A 26,552-nucleotide genomic window follows, 5' to 3' on the forward strand; every position below is an offset into this window, starting at 1 on the left:
TCATGAGTGACATCATCGCATTGTAGCTTCTAGCTAGATACATATAGCTGCGGTCTCTGAGTGGCTGGCATGGTGGCGCGTGCCGTTAGTCCTGCAGCTGGGGCATGCCAGGCTGCGGGTTCGAATCCCACCCCTGCGCTCTAGTTTAGATACAGGGAAAGCACAAACATTAGTTAGGGAATGCAGCCAGGGCCGGATTAACAATGGGGCGGATGGAGCTGCAGCTCCAGGCCCCCCATTGCAAATAGGCCCACAGATCCCCTGCAGTTCAGCAAGCCAGTGTTGAGAGGAGAAATACTTTTCTCCTGTCATCACTAATCAACACCCTTGCCGTGGCTCAGTCTATCCCCTCCGGGCTACCCGCAGTGTGCACATCCGCCCCAATCCCCCATATTACCTGAAGCTTAGACCCCGGGCTGCGCTAAGCTCCGCCCAGACCGTGATAAGCTCCGCCCCCATGCTGCCTTCAGCTGTGCTCCTTCAGACACTCCTCATGCCATCCACGGCTCTGTCCCCGGATGATTAGCTCCACCCCCTCCTCCTCTCCAGCCACACTGAGCCTCCAGTTATCCCTCCTCCCCTGGGAAACCCTCAGCTATGCCCACATGTTTGATTAGCCCCGCCCCCTGGACAGTCAGCAGCAGCTTTGTCCCCCAGGTCACCTGAAGTTCTGCCAATTCAGCTGCTGTAAGTCATGTCCTTTTATAGCTTTAAATATGCAGCCAAAAAGTGTGCAGAGCCAGAAGGTATATACACTGTATAGCAGTGGAAAAAGGCAGCGGCTCTAAGAGGCTTAAGGATTGAATCTGTGTATTTAATACATTACAACCAAAACTCCAACATTTTGGGGCTGCAACTCCCCTTTATCAAGGTGAGATCACCTTGACTAAGGGGCGTTGTAGCCCAGAAACGTTGGAGTTTTGGTTGTAATGTATTAAATACACGGATTCAACCCTTAAGCCTCTGAGAGCCGCTGCCTTTTTTCCACTGCTGTACTACAAGTCTCAGGGGGCACTAGAGCCAAAGTGAATGGGAGAGGGAGTGCCAATATATATATATATATATATATATATATATATATATAATGTTTGGTTAGGATGCCAGTGGTCAGAATGCTGACAGCGGCATCCCGACATCTGCTATGTGAGTATTCTAACCCTCTACCCCTCTAAGCCTAAAGGGGGGTACTCACGGAGCGATATTCTAAGCAATCTGACTAGATTGCTTAGAATTTAAGCAGGATCGACCCGTGTGTACCCCATACAGCGATAGCGATGCGCAGCCCCGCGCATCGCTATCACTGCTGCTAGATTGGCCTGCCGTGCAGGCCAATCTAGCGGGTTGCTCACTTCACCCGCTGGGTGAAATGAGCGGCCCCCACATCTCCCCCCGCACACTCAGCACACATCGCGCTGTGCTGAGCGGCGGGAGAGATGTGTGCTGAGCGATCCGCTCAGCACACATCTCTCCCCGAATTGGCCCGTGGGTACTGGGCTTAACCTTCCCTACCCACAGGCTAAACCTAACCCTCCCTCAGTTAACCCCCCACACTTAGGGGCTCATTTATCAAACCGTGGAGAGTGATAAATAGCACAGTGATAAAGTACCAGATAGTCAGCTCCTAACTGTCATGTTACAGACTGTTTGAAAATGACAGTTATGAGCTGATTGTTTGGCACTTTATCACCGTGCTATTTATCACTCTCCAAGGCTTGATAAATCTGGACATAAAAGTGCCTAACCGCAACCCTCCCTCCCCACTGACTAACCCTAACCCCCCTGCAGCCTAACCCTCCTCCTTGCAAACCTAATCCTAACCCCCCACCTCACACCCTAAGGGGCCCTACACACTGGCCGACCCGCCGCCAAGCTGCCCGACGGAGGATACGGCCGACGAGCGACCCGGCGGCGGGGGGGCAGTGACGGGGGGAGTGAAGTTTCTTCACTCCCCCCGTCACGCGGCTCCATTGAAGTGCAGGCAAATATGGACGAGATCGTCCATATTGGCCTGCATACACAGCCGACGGGGGACCAGCGATGAACGAGCGCGGGACCGCGCATCGTTCATCGCTGGAGCCTCCACACTGAAAGATATGAACGAGTTCTCGTTCATTTATGAACGAGATCGTTCATATCTTTCAAAAAATCGGCCAGTGTGTAGGGCCTATAACTCTCCCTGCAGCCTACCTCTAACCTCCTCCCCCCTCCCTGCAGCCTACCTCTAGCCTCCTCCCCCCCTCCCTGCAGCCTACCTCTAACCTCCTCCCCCCCTCCCTGCAGACTAACCCTAGTGCCTAATGTGATTGATGTTGGAATCCCAGCGTCGGTCTTCTGACCAGTGTCGGGATTCCGGTGTCAGTATATAACTCCAGGTTGCTGTTGCTCAGCTCCCATGTGTAACTGTGATGGGCCTAACACCTCAAGCAGTCCTGCTCTCACCCAGCTCTGATTGGTGCATATTGCATCCATTAGTGCTTTATAAAAAAAAAACAATATAGTAGGACAGTGCTAAGCTGGACGGGCTCCTGGACACTTGTTTTCCTCCATGGGCGGCTGCGGCCCTGCAATCATAGCTGTGTAGGGCCGAGGCGGACAGACGATGAGTTGGGTGTTGCAGAGGCAGGAGGGACAGTTACTTTAGTTACTCCTCTGGGGGTGGTACCCTCCAGCGTCTGTCTAAACTCTGATGCATTTTTACTTTTAATTATAGAATAAACATGCTGCATGCAAACGGCTGGTGGTGGACGGCAGGGACATGGAGGGCCCTGAGTTAGGGGGCCCTGGGAGAACATATTCCCCCCCTCCCCTTAATCCGGATCTGGTAGTGTGAACTTTGTGAGGTGTTCTGCAGCGGCTGTGGCCTAGGCTCTAGAGCAGCGGTGGCCAACCCGCGGCTCTCGTGCCGCATGCGGCTCTTTCTTTATTGAGCTGCGGCTCCTGCCTCCCGCTCCCTGATACTGTATGCGCGGCTCCCACTGACATTGACAGCCTCACAGAGCCGGCCATTGCCTACGGCATCTGCTCTTTTGAACAAGCTGCAGTGGTTCCCTGTGTGCTACGGCACCCAGGTGTGCCGCTGAGAACTTACAGAGGTGCTGCGGCTGGTTGGTCGGGTGTCAGCAGCTGTGAAGAAGGGTCACGTGAGCTGGTAGCTGCTGGTGTGGGTAGCACTGTGTGCGCGGTGTCCCGAGAGCGGAAGTAGGAGCTTGGGGGATTCTCTCATGTAGCTGTTGTCTGGCGCTGCCACGGCAAGCAGCAGCGGGGTGAAGGAGAGGAAGGTCTCCCTGGGGAAGAAGCTATTCGGGCAGGACGGAGGTTAGTCTGCACATTATCCCACCTCAGCAATGAGTAGGAGGCCGCCGCCTTTACCCGGGGACAAGTCATGCTCCGCAGCCAGCCGGCCTCCCTGCAGCTCTCATCTCCCAGCCCCAGTGTGTTCGTCAAGTCCGGCCTCCGCAGCCACGGCAACACCTGCATCATTAACACCGCAGCCAGGACCGCAAGGAGGTGACTAGCCAAGATCCTGCGCTCACTATGGACCCTGGAGTACACTACCCAGCACAGTCGCGAGTTCAAGGTGAGAGACAGGGACTGTCCCAATTTTTAGAGTGACAAGAAGAGGGTGACATTCTAATTCTGTCACCCTCTCCTTGTCACCAAGTATCTTTCTGTCACTCTCTCCTTGTCACCCACCGTCTCCTGTCACCCACTATCTCCCTGTCACCCTCTCCTTGTCACCCACCCTCTCCTGTCACCCACTATCTCCCTGTCATTCTCTCCTTGTCACCCACTAACTCCTTGTCACTATCTCCCTATCACCCTCTCCTTGTCACCCACTATCTCCCTATCACCCTCTCCTTGTCACCCACTATATGCCTATCACTATCTCCCTGTCACCCTCTTCTTGTCACTATCTCCCTATCACCCTCTCCTTATCACCCACTATCTCCCTATCACCCTCTCCTTGTCACCCACTATATGCCTGTCACTATCTCCCTGTCACCCTCTCCTTGTCACTATCTCCCTATCACCCTCTCTTTGTCACCCACTATATCCATGTCACCCTCTCCTTGTCACCCATCTCCCTTTCACTATCTCCGTCACCCTCTCCTTGTCACTATCTCCCTATCACCCTCTCCTTGTCACCCACTATCTCCCTGTCACCCTCTCACTATCACTATCTCCCTGTCACCCTCTCCTATCACCCTCTCCTTGTCACCCACTATCTCCCAGTCACCCTCTCACTATCACTATCTCCCTGTCACCCTCTCCTTGTCACTATCTGCTATCACCCTCTCCTTGTCACCCACTATCTCCCAGTCACCCTCTCCTTGTCACTATCTCCCTATCACCCTCTCCTTGTCACCCACTATCTCCCAGTCACCCTCTCCTTGTCACTATCTCCCTGTCACCCTCTCCTTGTCACCCACTATCTCTCTATCACCCTCTCCTTGTCACCCACTATCTCCCTGTCACCCTCTCCTTGTCACTATCTCCCTGTCACCCTCTCCTTGTCACCCACTATCTCCCTATCACCCTCTCCTTGTCACCCACTATCTCCCTGTCACCCTCTCCTTGTCACCCACTATCTGCCTGTCACCCTCTCCTTGTCACCCATCTCACTGTCACCCTCTCCTTGTCACCCTCTCCTTGTCACCCACTATCTCCCAATCACCCTCTCCTTGTCACCCACTATCTCCCTATCACCCTCTCCTTGTCACCCACTATCTCCCTGTCACCCTCTCCTTGTCACCCATCTCCCTTTCACTATCTCCGTCACCCTCTCCTTGTCACTATCTCCCTATCACCCGCTCCTTGTCACCCACTATCTCCCTGTCACCCTCTCCTTGTCACCCATCTCCCTTTCACTATCTCCGTCACCCTCTCCTTGTCATTATCTCCCTATCACCCTCTCCTTGTCACCCACTATCTCCCTGTCACCCTCTCACTATCACTATCTCCCTGTCACCCTCTCCTTGTCACTATCTCCTATCACCCTCTCCTTGTCACCCACTATCTCCCAGTCACCCTCTCACTATCACTATCTCCCTGTCACCCTCTCCTTGTCACTATCTCCTATCACCCTCTCCTTGTCACCCACTATCTCCCAGTCACCCTCTCCTTGTCACTATCTCCCTATCACCCTCTCCTTGTCACCCACTATCTCCCAGTCACCCTCTCCTTGTCACTATCTCCCTGTCACCCTCTCCTTGTCACCCACTATCTCCCTATCACCCTCTCCCTATCACCCACTATCTCCCTGTCACCCTCTCCTTGTCACTATCTCCCTGTCACCCTCTCCTTGTCACCCACTATCTCCCTATCACCCTCTCCTTGTCACCCACTATCTCCCTGTCACCCTCTCCTTGTCACCCACTATCTCCCTGTCACCCTCTCCTTGTCACCCACTATCTGCCTGTCACCCTCTCCTTGTCACCCATCTCACTGTCACCCTCTCCTTGTCACCCTCTCCTTGTCACTATCTCCCTATCTACCCTCTCCTTGTCACCCACTATCTCCCTATCACCCTCTCCTTGTCACCCACTATCTCCCTGTCACCCTGTCCTTGTCACCCATCTCCCTTTCACTATCTCCGTCACCCTCTCCTTGTCACTATCGCCCTATCACCCTCTCCTTGTCACCCACTATCTCCCTGTCACCCTCTCCTTGTCACCCATCTCCCTTTCACTATCTCCGTCACCCTCTCCTTGTAACTATCTCCCTATCACCCTCTCCTTGTCACCCACTATCTCCCTGTCACCCTCTCACTATCACTATCTCCCTGTCACCCTCTCCTTGTCACTATCTCCTATCACCCTCTCCTTGTCACCCACTATCTCCCAGTCACCCTCTCCTTGTCACTATCTCCCTGTCACCCTCTCCTTGTCACCCATCTCCCTTTCACTATCTCCGTCACCCTCTCCTTGTAACTATCTCCCTATCACCCTCTCCTTGTCACCCACTATCTCCCTGTCACCCTCTCACTATCACTATCTCCCTGTCACCCTCTCCTTGTCACTATCTCCTATCACCCTCTCCTTGTCACCCACTATCTCCCAGTCACCCTCTCCTTGTCACTATCTCCCTGTCACCCTCTCCTTGTCACTATCTCCCTATCACCCTCTCCTTGTCACCCACTATCTCCCAGTCACCCTCTCCTTGTCACTATCTCCCTGTCACCCTCTCCTTGTCACCCACTATCTCCCTATCACCCTCTCCTTGTCACCCACTATCTCCCAGTCACCCTCTCCTTGTCTCCTTGTTAAATTATGAAGAAAATAGTATTTTAATATTAATTGAGGCAATATTAATAATTAATGACCATCCATGCTGGCACTTATAGCGCCACAAGTTTGTCATTTAAATGGTGCTTCTGTCATTAATGAATTTAATTAGGGGGGCAGGCTGAGAGGCACAGAGTGAAGGGGATGCTGTGAGGCACATAGTGAAGGGGGTAAGACACAGGTGAGATGCTGAGAGGCACAGAGTGAAGGGGATGCTGTGAGGCACATAGTGAAGGGGGTAAGACACAGGTGAGATGCTGAGAGGCTCAGAGTGAAGGGGGATGCTGTGAGGCACACAGTGAAAGGGGTAAGACACAGGTGGGATGCTGAGAGACACAGAGTATGGGGGGAGGCTGGCTTGTTTCAGTGTATTTTATGTAGATCTGTGTGACTAAAAACGGGTGGATGACACATGGTCATTCTCCTACAAACATCATACCGAAGGCGGGTGCACAGAAATAGGGCATGGCCTTGTGTCAGGCCACACCATATTTTTTGCACGCGCGCCTTCAGCGCGCACATGATATCCGGCTCTTTAGCTTAACTGCAGATACTTTTGGGATCTTTTCCTCTGACTGGTTGGCCACCCCTGCTCTAGAAAGAGGTACCTAGTTGGTGTCATCATCTAGTAGTGGGTACTATTGAGGCACTATTAGAGGGGAGCAGAACATCAGGACAGGTAAGATATATGTTTAATGGGCCACACTTATGGAGTGCAATGGAGTGTGAGAGTGTGCCTATAACAGGCACATCTGGAAAAATGTTATGTGTAGCATGTGCACAATTTTTGATGGGTCATATATTACGCCAACGCAAGTAGTATCTACAGGTCGCTATGTGTTAGATGTAACACTGCTCCTTGATATCTCCCTTCATAGATAGATAGATAGATAGATAGATCTGCCTGCATCTTGTTGTCCGATTTATCCCATTCAAGAGACCATACACAGTGTGTTGCTGTTATGAACTGTGTATTTTGCTGTGATTGTTGGAGTTCTTTGTATCATATGATCTCTGTATTATATGGCACTCACTATGATGCCCTCTGTATTATATGGCACTCACTGTGATGCCCTCTGTATTATATGGCACTCACTGTGATGCCCTATGTATTATATGGCACTCACTGTGATGCCCTCTGTATTATATGGCACTCACTGTGATGCCCTCTGTATTATATGGCACTCACTGTGATGCCCTCTGTATTATATGGCACTCACTGTGATGCCCTCTGTATTACATGGTGGTCCCTGATGCTTTTTGTAATTTGTGGCGGACCACACTGTGCAGGTTTCATAGGAGTCTGGCGATGGGGGGGAGGGGTGAGGTTAGTCAGAGAGTAAAGCCGAATGCTGAGTCCCGGGTGTCACATGGCAGCTGTGAGACACGCAGTGCCAATCCCTGGGATAACCAGGTAGCACATATATTTCATACACCATAACATGTATGTTTATATGTGCTAACCTTCAACCCCTGCACTATGTGGTCGGTGCTGCAGCCGCCACTAGTGGTCATTGATGCTTTCTGTATTATATTGTGGTCATTGTGATACTCTCTGTATTATATGGCAGTCAATGTGTTGTCTGTGTTATATCGTGGCAACCGATGCTCTCCATATTATATGTCAGTCACTGTAATGCTCTGTATTATGTGGTGGTCACTAAGATGCTGTGTATTATATGTATTATACTAAATATTTAATCATACAAATGTTGAAAATGAAGAACATTTTCCGAGAGTGCGATTTCAAGGTACAAAGGGGAGATTTTAATGGTTTTTTGCCATAGACATAAAAGGTAGTACAAAAAAAAAAGTTTTAGCTATTAATAATAATAATAATAATAATAATAATAATAATACTATACACAAAACCTATAAAAGTTACCTCTGGCAACTGAACTGTTTTATTAGCGCTATCTCAGGATGGCAATGACAGTTTATTTTTTTTAAATAGATATATTTTTAAATGTAAAGACTTTTTGTAGTTTTTTCATCATCAGAAATATTTTTTATTTTACATTTTATTTGTATCTTTAAACTAAAAAGTATAACTGAGAACCCAAACCAGCTCACGCATGCACATCTGAAATGCAGTAAGTTAACCCTGATTTTTTTTTCTTTATTTTTTATAAATGTAAACTATTCTAGCACTCAGGAAAAGGCATAGAATACAGTTCTCACCCTTTCATTAAAAAAAAACCTTTTTCTTGTTATAACTCCACTATAAAGTGGTTGAAGGTATGTACCAGCTATGTCCTCCATAGAGATAGCCATGCCCACAGTACTGGCCACACCCCCACATCAGTCATTCCACCGCAGCAATTGTCCCAGCCCCTACAGGGGCATGCAATAGGCCCTTCATAAATATCAGCTCCAGGCCCATGTGGACATTAATCTGGCACTGAATGCAGCTAGGCATGGGGTGCACTCGAACTGTGGCAGCAGCCTGTTTTTTGGTGTACACAATACTTGAAGAGATAATATAATTTCTCTGACGTCCTAGTGGATGCTGGGAACTCCGTAAGGACCATGGGGAATAGCGGCTCCGCAGGAGACTGGGCACAAAAGTAAAAGCTTTAGGACTACCTGGTGTGCACTGGCTCCTCCCCCTATGACCCTCCTCCAAGCCTCAGTTAGATTTTTGTGCCCGGCCGAGAAGGGTGCACACTAGGGGCTCTCCTGAGCTTCTTAGTGAAAGTTTAGTTTTAGGTTTTTTATTTTCAGTGAGACCTGCTGGCAACAGGCTCACTGCATCGAGGGACTAAGGGGAGAAGAAGCGAACTCACCTGCGTGCAGAGTGGATTGGGCTTCTTAGGCTACTGGACACCATTAGCTCCAGAGGGACCGAACACAGGCCCAGCCTCGGAGCTCGGTCCCAGAGCCGCGCCGCCGGCCCCCTTACAGAGCCAGAAGCAAGAAAAGGTCTGGAAAAAGCGGCGGCAGAAGACATCTGTCTTCAACAAGGTAGCGCACAGCACTGCAGCTGTGCGCCATTGTTACTCAGGCACACTTCACACTCCGGTCACTGAGGGTGCAGGGCGCTAGGGGGGGGCGCCATGAGCAGCAATGTAAAACACCTTGGCTGGCATAAATACACCACATATAACCCCTAGGGCTATATGGATGTATTTTAACCCCTGCCAGAACTCACCAAAAAAGCGGGAGAAAAGGCCGCCGAGAAGGGGGCGGAGCCTATCTCCTCAGCACACGGGCGCCATTTTCCATCACAGCTCCGCTGGAAGGACGTCTCCCTGACTCTCCCCTGCAGTCCTGCACTACAGAAAAGGGTAAAAAAGAAAGGGGGGCACTAATTTGGCGCAGTTTGATAACAACAGCAGCTATAAAGGGAAAAGCACATTTATAGTGGTATTCCTGTCTATATATAGCGCTCTGGTGTGTGCTGGCATACTCTCCCTCTGTCTCCCCAAAGGGCTAGTGGGGTCCTGTCCTCTATCAGAGCATTCCCTGTGTGTGTGCGGTGTGTCGGTACGATTGTGTCGACATGTTTGAGGAGGAAAATGAGATGGAGGCGGAGCAATTGCCTATTATACAGTTGTCACCCCCTAGGGAGTCGACACCTGAGTGGATGAGCTTATGGAAGGAATTGCGTGACAGTGTCAGCTCTTTACGACAGACAGTTGACGACATGAGACAGCCGGCTACTCAGCTTGTGCCTGTCCAGGGGTCTCAAACGCCATCAGGGGCTTTAAAACGCCCGTTACCTCAAATGGCAGACACAGACACGGATACTGACTCCAGTGTCGATGATGAGGAGACAAACGTGACTTCCACCAGGGCCACACGTTACATGATTGAAGCAATGAAAAATGTATTGCATATCTCTGATAATACAAGTACCACTAAAAAGGGTATTATGTTTGGTGAGAAAAAACTGCCTGTAGTTTTTCCTGTATCCGAGGAATTAAATGAAGTGTGTGATGAGGCGTGGGTTTCCCCCGATAAAAAACTGATAATTCCTAAAAGGTTATTGGCATCGTACCCTTTCCCGCCAGAGGATAGGGCACGTTGGGAAACACCCCCTAGGGTGGATAAAGCGCTCACACGCTTGTCTAAATAGGTAGCACTACCCTCTCCTGATACGGCCGCCCTAAAGAAACCTGCCGATAGAAAGCTGGAGAATATCCTAAAATGTATATACTCTCACACGGGTGTTATACTGCGACCAGCAATCGCCTCAGCCTGGATGTGCAGTGCGGGCCTGGCATGGTCGGATTCCCTGACTGAAAATATTGATACCCTAGATAGGGACAGTATATTACTGACTATAGAGCATTTGAAGGATGCATTTCTATATATGCGTGATGCACAGAGGGATATCTGCCGACTGGCATCAAGAGTTAGCGCGCTGTCCATTTCTGCAAGAAGAGGTTTATGGACGCGGCAGTGGTCAGGTGATGCGGATTCTAAAAGGCACATGGAAGTATTGCCTTATAAGGGGGAGGAGTTATTTGGGGTAGGTCTATCAGACCTGGTAGCCACGGCAACTGCTGGAAAATCCACATTTTTACCCCAGGTAGCTACTCAACCTAAGAAGACGCCGTATTATCAGGCGCAGTCCTTTCGGCCCCATAAGGGCAAGCGGGCAAAAGGCGCCTCATTTCTGCCCCGTGGCAGAGGGAGAGGAAAAAGGCTGCAGCAAACAGCCAGTTCCCAGGAACAAAAGCCCTCTCCCGCCTCCGCAATGTCCTCAGCATGACGCTGGGGCTTTACAAGCGGACTCAGGCACGGTGGGGGCCCGTCTCAAGAAGTTCAGTGCGCTGTGGGCCCACTCGCAAGTGGACCCCTGGATCCTTCAGGTGGTATCTCAGGGGTACAAATTGGAATTCGAGACGTCTCCCCCTCGCCGTTTTCTAAAGTCTGCTTTACCGACGTCTCCCTCAGACAGGGAGGCAGTATTGGAAGCCATTCACAAGCTGTATTCCCAGCAGGTGATAATCAAGGTACCCCTCCTACAACAGGGAAAGGGGTACTATTCCACACTATTTGTGGTACCGAAGCCGGACGGCTCGGTGAGACCAATTTTAAACCTAAAATCCTTGAACACTTACATACAAAGGTTCAAATTCAAGATGGAGTCACTCAGAGCAGTGATTGCAAACCTGGAAGAAGGGGACTATATGGTGTCTCTGGACATCAAAGATGCTTACCTACATGTCCCAATTTACCCTTCTCACCAAGGGTACCTCAGGTTTGTGGTACAGAACTGTCACTATCAGTTTCAAACGCTGCCGTTCGGATTGTCCACGGCACCCCGGGTCTTTACCAAGGTAATGGCCGAAATGATGATACTCCTTCGAAGGAAGGGAGTTTTAGTTATCCCTTACTTGGACGATCTCCTGATAAGGGCAAGATCCAGGGAACAGTTGGAAGTCGGAGTAGCACTATCTCAGATAGTGCTACGCCAGCACGGTTGGATTCTCAATATTCCAAAATCGCAGCTGATCCCGACGACACGACTTCTATTCCTAGGGATGATCCTGGACACAGTCCAGAAAAAGGTGTTTCTCCCGGAGGAGAAAGCCAGGGAGTTATCCGAACTAGTCAGAAATCTCCTAAAACCAGGCCAAGTCTCAGTGCATCAATGCACAAGGGTCCTGGGAAAGATGGTGGCTTCTTACGAAGCAATCCCATTCGGCAGATTCCACGCAAGAACCTTCCAGTGGGATCTGCTAGACAAATGGTCCGGGTCGCATCTTCAGATGCATCAGCGGATAATCTTGTCACCAAGGACAAGGGTGTCTCTCCTGTGGTGGTTGCAGAGTGCTCATCTTCTAGAGGGCCGCAGATTCGGCATTCAGGACTGGGTCCTGGTGACCACGGATGCCAGCCTGAGAGGCTGGGGAGCAGTCACACAGGGAAAAATTTCCAGGGCTTGTGGTCAAGCCTGGAGACATCACTTCACATAAATATCCTGGAGCTAAGGGCCATCTACAATGCTCTATGCCTAGCAAGACCTCTGCTTCAAGGTCAGCCGGTGCTGATCCAGTCAGACAACATCACGGCAGTCGCCCACGTAAACAGACAGGGCGGCACAAGAAGCAGGAGGGCAATGACAGAAGTTGCAAGGATTCTTCGCTGGGCGGAAAATCATGTGATAGCACTGTCAGCAGTGTTCATTCCGGGTGTGGACAACTGGGAAGCAGACTTCCTCAGCAGACACGACCTCCACCCGGGGGAGTGGGGACTTCACCCAGAAGTCTTCCACATGATTGTGAACCGTTGGGAAAAACCAAAGGTGGACATGATGGCGTCCCGCCTCAACAAAAAACTAGACAGGTATTGCGCCAGGTCAAGGGACCCTCAGGCAATAGCTGTGGACGCTCTGGTAACACCGTGGGTGTACCAGTCAGTGTATGTGTTCCCTCCTCTGCCTCTCATACCCAAGGTACTGAGAATCATAAGAAGGAGAGGAGTGAGGACTATACTTGTGGCTCCGGATTGGCCAAGAAGGACTTGGTATGCGGAACTTCAAGAGATGCTCACAGAGGACCTGTGGCCTCTACCTCTAAGAAAGGACCTGCTCCAGCAGGGACCCTGTCTGTTCCAAGACTTACCGCGGCTGCGTTTGACGGCATGGCGGTTGAACGCCGGATCCTGAAGGAAAAAGGCATTCCGGATGAAGTCATCCCTACCCTGATCAAAGCCAGGAAGGATGTAACCGTGCAGCATTATCACCGTATTTGGCGTAAATATGTTGCGTGGTGCGAGGCCAGGAAGGCCCCTACAGAGGAATTTCAACTGGGGCGTTTCCTGCATTTCCTGCAAACGGGACTGTCTATGGGCCTAAAATTAGGGTCCATTAAGGTTCAAATTTCGGCCCTGTCGATTTTCTTCCAGAAAGAACTGGCTTCAGTTCCTGAAGTTCAGACATTTGTCAAGGGGGTGCTGCATATACAGCCTCCTTTTGTGCCTCCAGTGGCACCTTGGGATCTCAATGTTGTTTTGGGGTTCCTAAAATCACATTGGTTTGAACCACTCTCCACTGTGGACTTAAAATATCTCACATGGAAAGTGGTAATGCTGTTAGCCCTGGCTTCAGCCAGGCGTGTCTCAGAATTGGCGGCTTTATCCTATAAAAGCCCTTACCTAATTTTTCATACGGACAGGGCAGAATTGAGGACTCGTCCTCAATTTCTCCCTAAGGTGGTTTCAGCATTTCACTTGAACCAGCCTATTGTGGTACCTGCGGCTACTAGGGACTTGGAGGACTCCAAGTTGCTGGACGTAGTCAGGGCCCTGAAAATATATGTTTCCAGGACGGCTGCAGTCAGAAAATCTGACTCGCTGTTTATCCTGTATGCACCCAACAAGCTGGGTGCTCCTGCTTCTAAGCAGACTATTGCTCGTTGGATTTGTAGCACAATTCAGCTTGCACATTCTGTGGCGGGCCTGCCACAGCCAAAATCTGTAAAAGCCCATTCCACAAGGAAGGTGGGCTCATCTTGGGCGGCTGCCCGAGGGGTCTCGGCTTTACAACTTTGCCGAGCAGCTACTTGGTCAGGGGCAAACACGTTTGCTAAATTCTACAAATTTGATACCCTGGCTGAGGAGGACCTGGAGTACTCTCATTCGGTGCTGCAGAGTCATCCGCACTCTCCCGCCCGTTTGGGAGCTTTGGTATAATCCCCATGGTCCTTACGGAGTTCCCAGCATCCACTAGGACGTCAGAGAAAATAAGAATTTACTTACCGATAATTCTATTTCTCGTAGTCCGTAGTGGATGCTGGGCGCCCATCCCAAGTGCGGATTGTTTGCAATACTTGTACATAGTTATTGTTACAAAAATCGGGTTATTATTGTTGTGAGCCATCTTTTCAGAGGCTCCTCTGTTATCATGCTGTTAACTGGGTTCAGATCACAGGTTGTACGGTGTGATTGGTGTGGCTGGTATGAGTCTTACCCGGGATTCAAAATCCTTCCTTATTGTGTACGCTCGTCCGGGCACAGTATCCTAACTGAGGCTTGGAGGAGGGTCATAGGGGGAGGAGCCAGTGCACACCAGGTAGTCCTAAAGCTTTTACTTTTGTGCCCAGTCTCCTGCGGAGCCGCTATTCCCCATGGTCCTTACGGAGTTCCCAGCATCCACTACGGACTACGAGAAATAGAATTATCGGTAAGTAAATTCTTATTATTTATAACCCCCTAATCTCATCAACATCAGTATATACCGGGAGGGAATTGTCCTACATCAACTTTGTATATGTTATGATGACAATGGGGAACTACAAAGATTATGCATGAGAATATGAATATATGTCACAAGTTATTCCTTTTATATTAAGAAAAATGTACAAATATAAAATAAAAATATTTTTAACTATTTTAGGTTGTCTCTTCTCACACTAGTATCTTTTTAACATTTTGAAATTTGAGTCACAATTGTTTACCACACTATTTATATTATTTACACTTTAATATTTATACACCATTACTCTCACCATGAAATAATAATAATAAGCTGGGGCGTAGGGACAGAGAGTGTGGCAACGGGGAAGTAGGGACAGAGAGTGTGGCAGCGGGGATGTAGGGGGAGAGGGGTCGTAGGGGGATAGAGAGAGCAGCATCGGGGACGTAGGGTGAGAGGGGACGCAGGGGGAGAGAGAGAGGGGCAGTGGGACCGTAGATAGAGAGGAGTAGCGCGGACGTAGGTAGAGAGAGTGGGGCAGCTGGGACGTAGGTAGAAAGAGGCAGCGGATGTAGCTAGAGAGAGAGGGTCAGAAGGGACGCTGAGACAGAGACGGGCAGCGGGGACGTAGGGACAGAGAGGAGCAGCAGGGATGTAGGAACAGAGAAGGGCAGCAGGGATATAGAATGGCAGAGAGAGCGGGATGTACCAACCTGTTGCGGTACATCCCGCCACACATCGTGCAACACTAATCGCATATGTACTAACATATGCGATTAGTGTTGCAAAGGACAGCTCTTGCGATCCAAGTAGTCCTTCACAATGTGCTGCGGCTGCTGGACTTCCGGGTCTATGACCTGGGAGTCGATCTGATGCTGGCAGAGTTCCGTGATGGAACCCTATCTGCATCACATTGCGAAAGGAGCCCCATAGGCCTCTACAGGCGTTACCCTGTGCGACAGAGACCCGACGGACGGAGGTATATACATACAAAAATGCAGTAAAAACCCTAAAAATTGGGTTTTTACCACATTTTCACTTTAGTACATCCTGCCCAGAAACAGCTCAAACAGAGAGAGAAAGAGACAGCAGGGACAGAGATAGACAGCAGAGAGAGAGAGAGAGAGAGAGAGAGAGAGACAGCAGGGACAGAGAGAGAGACAGCAGGGACACAGAGAGAGAGAGACAGCAGGGACAGAGAGAGAGAGAGAGAGAGAGAGAAAGACAGCAGGGACAGTGTAACATTACTGAACTTCTAGGTAAGAAATTACGGTTCCGCTACTTGCTCAAGTCTCCCAGTCAGTGCAGCTACGCATGGTGTACACCGTGGGGGAGGAGCGGGAGTCGGGACCCGTGGCAGTATACTTCCGCAGCAGTGTGAGGAAGTGGAGCCAAAAGTGGAAAGGAAAGGGCCATGTGCTTGGTGGTATGACCCGGCGGATGCTGCACGCCCAATCAGGAAACATCCACAGCCCGTGGGCGCTCACTCGCACGTGGAGATGTCACACCTTCAGGACTGCTGCCTCCTGCCGGGATCCGCAGCAGCGGCGGTCAAACTGCTTATAAAGTAGAAATGTAAATAAATAATAAATACACACATGGTGCAGATCCTCCAGGATCCATACACCTTGCCCATCAGTGGATGCTGGCTCCAGTGACTACTTCCCCATCCCAGTGCTTACTTATTCTTATTAGCCCGGCAAAGACATCACGGGCATGGCTGCCCAGGCCCAAACTCCCTGCCCACCCCTGGTACAGATTGGAGGTGGAGGCAGAGCAGTAGGAGAAGATGGCATCTTCAGCCAGTATTCAGGGTTCTGCATACTCTGACTGCACGTCCCTAGCGTACAGCCCCGATACCCTTCACAAGGTGCCGCCCACATGCAGCAGAGGGGTCTTTTCCGATCCCTCCCTGCTGTGTTCTCTCTTCCTGCAACTCCCTGCTCCACCTCTGTCCGGTGGTCTCCAACCTGTAACCAATGAGCCCCCCCTCTCCTGCGTGTAACATCTGCAACCAGCGACACTGGTCCCCCTTCCCCACCGGCAGCACCTGCAACTCGCAAAACACCCTTGCCAACAGCACCCACAACTTGCAAGTTACCCTCACCAGCAGCACCCTCACCACTGACCCCCCTTCATGGGAATCCCTGATCCCACCCCCACTTGCAGCACCCCAGATCCCACCCATATCACAGCACCCCCGACCCCGTTGCAGCACCCGCACCCCATTGCAGCAAGACCTGGCTCACAGGAAGGCCCGGGTCCAACCCCCCTATTGCGGAACCCCTGACCCCCTTTATTATGGGAAACCACAACCCCCCCATTGCAGGAACCCAAGACACCTTCCCGTTGTGGCATACCCCGACCCCCATCACAGGAAAACCCAATTCCATACCCCCACCTATTGCAGCTACCAGCAGCAAGAGCTGTTGGGAGATGTCTGTTCCCCCGGCAGCCTCTTGCCCGTTCTCAGCACCAGGATGGCAGTGCTCCAGGCTCCTTTCCTTGGCGACCAGCTTCTGCTGCCAGCTGCAAGGGCAGGGGTAAGGGACACAACTACTGTGGGCATTGTGTGTGAGTGTGTGTGTGTGTAAGGGGCACAACTATAGTGGGCATTATATATAAGCGGCACAACTACAGTGGGCATGATGTGTGTAAGGGGCATAACTACAGTGGGTATTATGAGTATAAGCGGCACAACTACAGTGGGCTTTGTGTGTGTAAGGGGCACAACTATTGTTCATTATGCGTATATGCGGCACATCTACAGTGGGCATTGTGTGTGTGTAAGGGGCATAACTACAGTGGGCATTATGTATATACGTGGCACAACTACAGTGTGCATTATGTGCATAAGTGGCACAACTACAGTGGGCATTATGTGTGTAAGGGTTATAACTACAGTGGGCATTATTTAAATAAGTGGCACACCTACAGTGGCCATTATGTGTGTAAAGGGCCAAACTACTGTGGGCATTATCATTATGTGTATAAGTGGAACAACTGCTGTGGGCATTGTGTATTGTCAAATACTGTGACAGAGGCAACATTCTAAAGGCCTAACAGCTATATATATGTACTACGGGATAGTATGTGTATTATGCATACACATAATAATTAGTGATGAGCGGGTTCGGTTCCTCGAGATCCGAACCCCCCCGAACTTCACCCATTTTACATGGTTCTGAGGCAGACTTGAATCTTCCCGCCTTGCTCGGTTAACCCGAGCGCGCCCGAACGTCATCATCCCGCTGTCGGATTCTCGCGAGATTCGGATTCTATATAAGGACCTGCGCGTCGCCGCCATTTTCACTCGTGCTTTGGAGATGATAGCGAGAGGACGTGGCTGCGTTCTCTCAGTTTCTGTGTTCAGTGTGCTGCAAATATCTGTGCTCAGTGTGCTGCAAATATCTGTGCTCAGTGTGCTTGCAAATATCTGTGCCCAGTGTGCTGAAAATATCTACGTTCTCTGCCTTAAAAACGCTCCATATCTGTGCTGCATTGTAGTATATAGTAGGAGGACAGTGCAGAATTTTGCTGTGACCACCAGTATATATATAGCAGTACGGTACAGTAGTCCATTGCTCTACCTCTGTGTCGTCAAGTATACTATGCATCCATACCTGTGCTGCATTTTAGTTGTGCGCAGTATATAGTAGGAGGATAGTGCAGAATTTTACTGTGACCACCAGTATATATTTTGAATGCCAAATTGCTTTCTCACAAATATTTAAAATGCCTGCTCTAATATATATTGCAAACGCCTACACCTCTTATTACCATATACGATAAAAGTGCGCTGTACATCGCAAAACACTGCATCCCATAAGAGAAAACAATACACCCAAACATTATCTGAGTTCCAAAGCTCATTGATGTATATATTTGTTATTAAAAGGATATGGATTCAATATATTACAATGTACAGTATACCTATAGTTACAACTCATACAGTAAGCAGTTAATACATACAGTTACATACAGTTACAAGCCAGTTACAGCAAATACATCACTATATCTTTCTCGTATAAAAATCTCTCCATATCACTCTCACTCTTTCTGTAAAATCATGCTGGAACTCCATCATCGTCTGAGACAGAACAGGAACTGACCTCCTGTGTGATCAGCAATGTGTTATCTAGTTTTTTGGGGGACGGAACTTAATCATGATGAGTCACTAGTCTCTTTGTATATGCTAATCAGGTTCAGCCTTGAAGACATCCAAAGGGCTGGCCTGAGCTTCCTGTCCACTACCTGTTTGGAATATCTATTGTTCTAATAAAAGTGATTTTAGCTTGCATACATTAAATCATAATTATTTGTTGCAATGTCCTACAACTTTATAACAAGTATCAAATGAATCTACACATTAATCTGGTAGCTTAAATAGTAAATATGACAGGTCTATCTTGCTTCGTTCAAATAATACACATACATGACATTACTTCATTATATAATTTTAAATCATCATGATGTCTGGCGCTTGATATTATTATAGTTATGTACTGTATGAAATAAGTGTTGAATCCATCTCTGTGGCATGTCCGTGTAAATGCGTGTGTTACCATATATTGCTGTGCTCGCTGTGCGTATTTGCAAGTATAGCGACTTATAATGTGTGTAGTTTGTATGTTCTTTTTATGTAATATTTTTGACTTCGACAGTCCACCCTTTGGCAGTAAACAATAACTGCCATCAATTAATAACATAAGAAAAAAAATATTTCACAGTAATCGGTGACCTAGACACAAGTATGTATGCATTTCGCAAATCAGACACTTGACTATATTTGGGGAAGACAGGGAGGAGGACGAGACATCCTCTATATGCACTCGGCGGTCACGGGACCACTGGTTGGGTGTGGGACAACATTCAACCTATAGAGTATGCTGGGACAGTGCTTTGGCCTATAATGTCTGATTTGCGACGAACATTTCACACATACATGTACCTACGTCTTTGTACACTGATGTTTGGATTCGATTGAGGTTCTGCTGGGTAGATGAAGAAGACACAAACAAATCGTGCCAGTGACATATAAAATTTTCATGATCTACATATTCCTATAATTTTCTGAACATTGTTTCCATTTCTGGAACGTATGCTAGGTCTGTTTAGTCATTGAACAAGGATTATAAGTAGTGTCCTTCCTAAATCACATAAACCTTCGGAGTTCGGGGAGAGCCACTCATAAACCTTTCTTCCACATATATTAATGAGCTCTTTATCTGCAATGTGTGAATAGCCATTGTCTGATTGTTCCTGATTACCTCTGAACTCCATAACTACTAGAACTTTGATTTTTTTCTGACTTTAACAAACTGATCGGCTAATCCTGGGATCCTATTATTTATTTTATTTTATTTATTAACAGTTTCTTATATAGCGCAGCAAATTCCGTTGCGCTTTACAATTTGAAGGAAATCACATCTTCCCCCAGAACCAGTTCCAGTCCCACACTCGACTCCTCATAAAAAAAAAAAAACCTCACAAAAATAGAATATCCTGGAAAAAAATGTTTGTCAGCGGGAAAGAGATAAAAGAGAAATAGAGCAAAACAACTCTTGTTCATAACAAATCAATTACAATGACTGGTCTTTCTGCAATCCTTTAGTACGCTCAGGTAGTGTTCAACAGTGCCGCCTCTCAGTCTTCACGGAACAGAGTCTCTGGTGATACTTTTGCGATCTCACTCCATTTACGAGTTCCTTCCGGACTACCGACTTACCTGCAATGGGAATCGTGGACCCAAGTCTCTCTCTCGGCTACTTTCACTGGGATAGTGCTGTCAACAAAACTTGGTATGGTCCTTCCCACCTGTCTATTAGGCAACCTGAGCGTAAGAACAATCACACAGTCTCTTGGTTCACAATCAAGACAGTTAGTATTTGGCATACCAGCAATCTACAGTTTCAAGTTCTTTTGTCAAGTTCTCAAATGCTGGCTCATCTCAATAAGGTACTGTACTGTCACCTCATTGGTGCATCTCTGATCATTGTGCGGATCAATCATGACATGAGGTTGTCTTCCAAAAACAACCCAAAAAAGACACAAATACCAAAACAAAAACAAATTTAAAAGAGAGTGATTCGTTGAGTGAAGATCTGGGAGTGGTTCCAAAGCTACATAATACTAGTGGCAGTATCTATGATCACAATAGTACAATTTCAAGCTTTGCTCCTACTTCTAGGGGTACCATTATCTACACACAAATTTCTGCGCAATTTTTCTTTGCGGTAAACACACCAGCATCCGTGGCGGCAGGAAATGCCTCTACCCAGTTTGAGAAAACATCAGTGCACACCAATACATAACAATAATTCCTAAAGGGTGTTAACTGTACGAAGTCGATTTGTATTTCCTGAAAAGATCCGTCTGCAGGAGGGATATGGGATGGCTCTGTTGGTATTGCTTTACCAATATTCTTCCTCAAGCAAGCAAGACAGGTCATTGCTCTCTTACCTGCATGAGGATAGAAATCTGGCACACACCAGTAGGCTCTCATCAGCCTGCACCTACCCTCTTTGCCTAGATGAGTCAGACCGTGTGCCACCTCAGCTAGACTTGGAAGGTATGCTCTGGGGGTTACTGGCTTACCATGTCCACCTGCCCATAGTCCTGAGGACTCCTGGCCATACCCCTTTGTCCTCCAGACTGCCTTTTCCTGTAGGGAACACAAATTTTTCATTTTAATTTACTATCGTGTGTTTGCAATGTAGAGTATCATGAGCATAACTCATAAAAAAGAAAAGAAAAAAGAAACATCTCTAGAGGAGAGAAGGAAGAAGAAAATGAAAAAGAAAATGTCAGGTTTGCCATTCACCAACAGGCATATCAGTGTCTATACAAAATTTCCCTTCACCAGTATTCCCATTCTCCACCCTTTGTGCATGACAAGGCACACTGCAGTAATACTGGTGTCATTGTGCTGTTGAGATATACTGGGTTCGGGCAGAACTCTGAAGGACCTAGGCATGTGGAGTTTGAACTGTAATTGGGTCCATGTATTGTACCACCCTGTGTGAACGCAAAAGATGAAGAGGAAACTGTAGAGAAACAGAATAGAGGTTGGTGACAGATGAGTTTGTAGAGGTGAAGAAGATTTTATAAAAATTTGACAACTGGTTTGGGCACTACGGGGTAGTGATTCTCTACTTGGTCTACTCCCCTTAAAAAAATTTCTGTGTTTATCATATTGCTATTGGGACTATCCCAGCCATCAATCCAGTGTCCTGTCCATCCTAAGTTCATAGGGAACCCGGTATCTGTGATATAATTTCCTCTACCTGTGATGGACATGCATCTAGAACAGTAGAATGCGACATCAGTCTTCGTGGGTGTCTAACATACTTTGTACTTCCTGAGTGGGCGCATAGTATACGTATATCATATCTAACAAAATTAAGTTAATCAGGGGCCATTTCTGCTAGGAAAAAGAAGCAAAAGTTTAGAGGCCCCATCTTAACCCCAGCAAGTTTTGTCAAAGGGTAATGTTGCATTTATTTTGTTCTTTCCATTAGCCGAATCTGTGTTTTCTATATGGCTTATGAATCCTTACTATATGTCCCTTGGTCCCGTTTATGTGTTTAATAATGTGGCTTGTGTTTTCTGTCTAGGGGATCTATATTGACTATGTGTCCTACTACTCCTACAATCTCTGGCAAAATTCCCTTCCTTCCTACAAGTGTAACATATTATTGACTATTAGGGATCTGGGGTTCGGACTGATGGGTCTTTCCTGTATGTGCCAGTATAGTTACCGTCCTCAACCTCTCCACCTGTTGTTCTCTGCGCCTAGCACTATTCTTGTGATGTTCAATAGCACACTATCTAAGATTAGCTACTGCAACCCCTTTCCAATTTTGCAAAGAAGTCTGCACCCTGACACTCAATGCCTTATTGAGCCCGTCCATTTGCACAGAGACAGCCACCTCCCATTTGCCGAATTCGTGTTTACCAGTGGTCTTATCCAGATGGAGAGTTTTCTATTACTGCAAAAGACAAAAACAAAAAACAAAAAGTTTAACAAGCTTCTAGGTCATGCAAAGTTTTCATTCAATCCTTCTCATCCCGTATGAAGGGTCTGTACATGGTCCAACAAACATTTCCGAGCTCATCTTGACTAGGGGCATTACTAGGAATGAATACTTCTTATATGGTAACTGATAAAGCTAAATATTTATCTTATTAAAAACCCTTTAAGAGGTCTAAGAACATTGTACGCTATTGACGTATGGAGTACCGTAAGGGTACGCACGTTGCGTAACAATCGCTTAGCCGTGGTCGAGACGCTCAAGCGTCACGTTCGCTCACGGCCAAGAGATCACAGGCAGGCACGCTATTGGCTGCTGACTAACGTAATGGTTCGCTATAGCGTAGCGGATGCTCGGGACCACGAGGAGATCACCAGCTGCGCAGACGCTCACAATGTTAAACCTTTATATCTAAACCATAAACAATGTAATATGCAGTAAAACCTTAGTGTAGAGATAGGGTGTAGATGCAACACAGTGTAACCTTATTAACTTAAAAGCTGTTCGAGCGTCACCGACGCTCTGAGAATACTTAACACTATAAGAAATACACAACTACCGGGCTTAGGGTCTAACGCCTTTTATGAATGTTATACTTGCAAAAAGAATAATACAATACAAGTCATACACTACAATATAACACAGACTAACTAACCAGGTAACTACACAGGAAATACAATACAATTACGTTTAAGGGAAAATGAGAGAGAAAGAGGAGGAGAGAGAGAGAGAGAGAGAGAGATATGGCTCACAATAACAAGAAAAACAATATGATTGCGGAGAAAACTTACGCACAAAGGGAACGATCGCATGCGCCTCGATATCCAGCTCCCGATTATCAGCAATGAGAACCGTTGAAGAGAGTGAACTGGATATGGTCGGCTTGTCTATTTATGCCCCACACACAATACAATTCAATGGTCCCTACAATCTCATTGTTCATTGGACACAGGAATTCGTCTTCGCATTATAACAAGAGGTCATAGGTCGATTCATACAGGTGGGCTGCTCAGGTGGGTGGGAAACTAGGTTTCCCGCCGCATGGATAAGTAAGTGCAAATAATAGTAAATGGACATAAACTTCTTATGTCCATAACTATTCGCACGAGCGATTTATTCGCTTCAAACCAACATCGGAATATTGCTAATTAAATACTCTTCCGATGGATACTAAACACCACTGTATAATCCTTGTCTGACCCTTTGTATCAGACAAAGAGGGATCTCTCTGTCCATGAACATGCTACATTAACTAAACTTTCAGAATCTATCAAAGGGACCATGATCTACAAAATACATTATATAGTGAAAATATGTAACGATTGAGTCGCACGCTACGAACACATAAACTCTACCGTAAATGCGCATACCGTGCGCCTGCGGGTGCACGTAACAGCGGGTATGCGCACGCACGGGAGAGCGCACGCATGCGCAGCGCGGACCTGAATGAGGTGCAAATATGGTAGTGTGCATCGTGATATTTTTCTGACTTTGACAGTCCACCCTTTGGCAGTCAACAATAACTGCCACTTCCTAAAACATTTCAAAACGAGAAAAATATATGTCAGGTGTAAATACATTTCCATGGTTGGGAAAGGGAGGAGGGAAGAAGGTGTGAAAAGGATATGACCTAGTGAGATAGCAGAAGCATGTGTGTATGAATCCATGTTTGGGGGGGTCATGTATCATCGTGCCGTACGTGTTGTAAATCAAGCTTCGAGGTATTGCGAAGTATACATTTGAATTCCTTCTTATCCCGTGGTACGGGTCTGTGGATGGGCTGTCAAACTTTACCGAGCTCTTTTCGGAGTTTGGTTGCAACAAAAATGGGGGAGCACATTTTAGTTGATGATACATGAATGGGGGAATATGTGATTGCTGATATCTGTGCCTGTATTCCCTATCGACTATGTGTGTCATTACCTGGAGGTTGTAGAGATGAAGATAAAGAACACTTATGGTAAATGCAGTGGTATTCTATGTCAGGTAAATGAACATTTGTCGGTTGAAGTCTTGTTCGGTGTCTGTTGAATGCCGTCTTCTTTGTGCTTTTGCCCAAAAGGTGCAAGCAAAAAGCTTTGTCAATGTCCATAGACTTACAAAAGTGTTGGGCTAGCGTAAATTTAAAATTTCTAGGGAGACTGGGGGTCTATGGCATAGTTCATCAAATATCTGTGTATAAGGTTGTCAAAACTTCTTCTTTAATCCATCCGTTGTCTGTATACAGGATCATCAAATTCCTCGTCCAAGTGGGTCTTTTTACCTTGGAGAAAACGGAAAAACAGGTGAAAGAAACGGACCGTATAATCGCATTTTCATCACATCATTGTTTCTACCGTTGGGTCATAAATCAAATCCATTGGAATTACAATTTCCTCACTCCTTAGACTCATTACCCTGGTACTACGTTTGCACTTCATTAAAGCCTGACCGCATCTAAATATCAAGCCAATGGATATGACAACACCCAAGATACATAGAAGAAACTTCCCAACATCCATTATGACTCCTTGAGCCCATTCTCCTAAACCAGAGAACCAATTTCGCGGGTTCAACCATGACACCCAACCAGTCAGCTCATTACCCACAGCAGCAAGAGTGAGATTGTGTCTCCTGCGAAATTCCCACTTTAATTGGAGAATATCGTCCATCTTTTGGTCTATGACCTCGACCGGGTCCTCGGTACTATTCGTAATATATGTGCAGCATTTCACGCCGTACTGCGTTGCCAGTGTGACACAATATCCGCCTGTCACTGCCGTGAGATAATTGAGAATCATTCTATGCTGAACCAGTTCTGTTTTATAAGCTTGAAGTTCTCTTCCAGTATACCTAAACGTGTCATCATACATTTCTGTGATATTGTCTAACAAATTTGCGAGCGCAGATATGTATTTATAATTCAACACTCCTCTGGCGGTGCGAGTGATGCCTAACGCAAGTAGAAACTGAATCCCGGTGGATTCATGGATCATGTCAGAGGCCGGATGCTCTGTTCTTTCTATCAGGTGCCGTTTAACTACGTGCTCGTAATGAGTATGAGTATAAGGAGCTTGGGCAACACGGTGTATATCTTTCATTTTGGCATGTGATACAGTCATTACCTCAGGCAGTACTTTTCCAATATAACACAATCCTTCAGAGTTTGGGGCAAGCCACTTATACGCCTTCCTCCCGCATATGAAATATGCATCATCGGGGAGAACATATGGGACGGAGTAGGACATAACCATATTACACATCCTCCATGTGAAATCTCCTACCCCTAATTCTCCCATCTGTCTAGTACACGTATCCGTTTGTACGATATGTGCACAGTATCCTGGTGATACCTCTCCAACTCTCGTAATCCTACTTCCTAGGGTATACCTATATCGGAAAGATTTTTCTCTACTGGCTATGTGGCGTATAAGCTCTGTATCTGTAGGCATTCTATCTGCTCTATATGAAAAGGTCATGGTTTGGTTACTCCATGACACTTCCCAATTTCCCGGCTTTCGGGGAATGGAAATGTTAAAACATATTAGGGATCTATCCACATGATATTGGTGGAGCTTCAAACTAGGAGGACTGGAGATATTAAACCTCCTGTCCACCGGTCTCCCACTCTTTAGCTCAAGTACCTCCCCTACCGTCAAAGGAAATGGTACTAGTCCTGATTTGCTATGACCTTGAGGTACTTGAGAGCATACCCAACAATCTGTTTGATTTAACACACTACCCACTAAGGAGTGATAGTCACTCAATGGATGCCGGTCCATGTGGATATTAAAACTGGATTGGCATTTCTTAATGCACCCATCCTCAACTACATTGTCACAGAGCCTACAGATACAGTTTTCTTCAGCTAACAATCCTTCACAATTCCTTCTATTGTCAATGCTATCGGATCGTTTTCTGATACTCGCCTTTACTTGTTGATTAAGTTGTTCTTGGAAAACTACGCCTCCATCTTTGTCATCAGAACCCATTCCAGAACCTCTCTCGACCTCCATGGTACTCTCGCCGGAACAGACTGCTCTGGTCAACATCATGGTCAACAGGAAAATCCGGATCACAGTCTCTTGGGGCAAGTCCATCTTATAGGAA

At 47.4% G+C, this 26,552-nt stretch overlaps 1 long non-coding RNA gene across 1 annotated transcript in view; it reads left to right on the forward strand.

The window, feature by feature from the left end:
- Window positions 1–607: 607 nt before the first annotated feature.
- Window positions 608–26,552, forward strand: part of LOC134927687 (uncharacterized) — an 82,364-nt gene continuing 56,419 nt past the window's right edge. The window contains exons 1-2 of the long non-coding RNA XR_010177709.1: window positions 608–687; window positions 2,711–3,577. This is a non-coding gene — a long non-coding RNA (uncharacterized LOC134927687). The remainder of the gene's footprint in view (window positions 688–2,710; window positions 3,578–26,552) is intronic.

This window comes from Pseudophryne corroboree, chromosome 5 (genome assembly GCF_028390025.1).
Source record: "Pseudophryne corroboree isolate aPseCor3 chromosome 5, aPseCor3.hap2, whole genome shotgun sequence".
Taxonomy (NCBI): Eukaryota; Metazoa; Chordata; class Amphibia; order Anura; family Myobatrachidae; genus Pseudophryne; species Pseudophryne corroboree.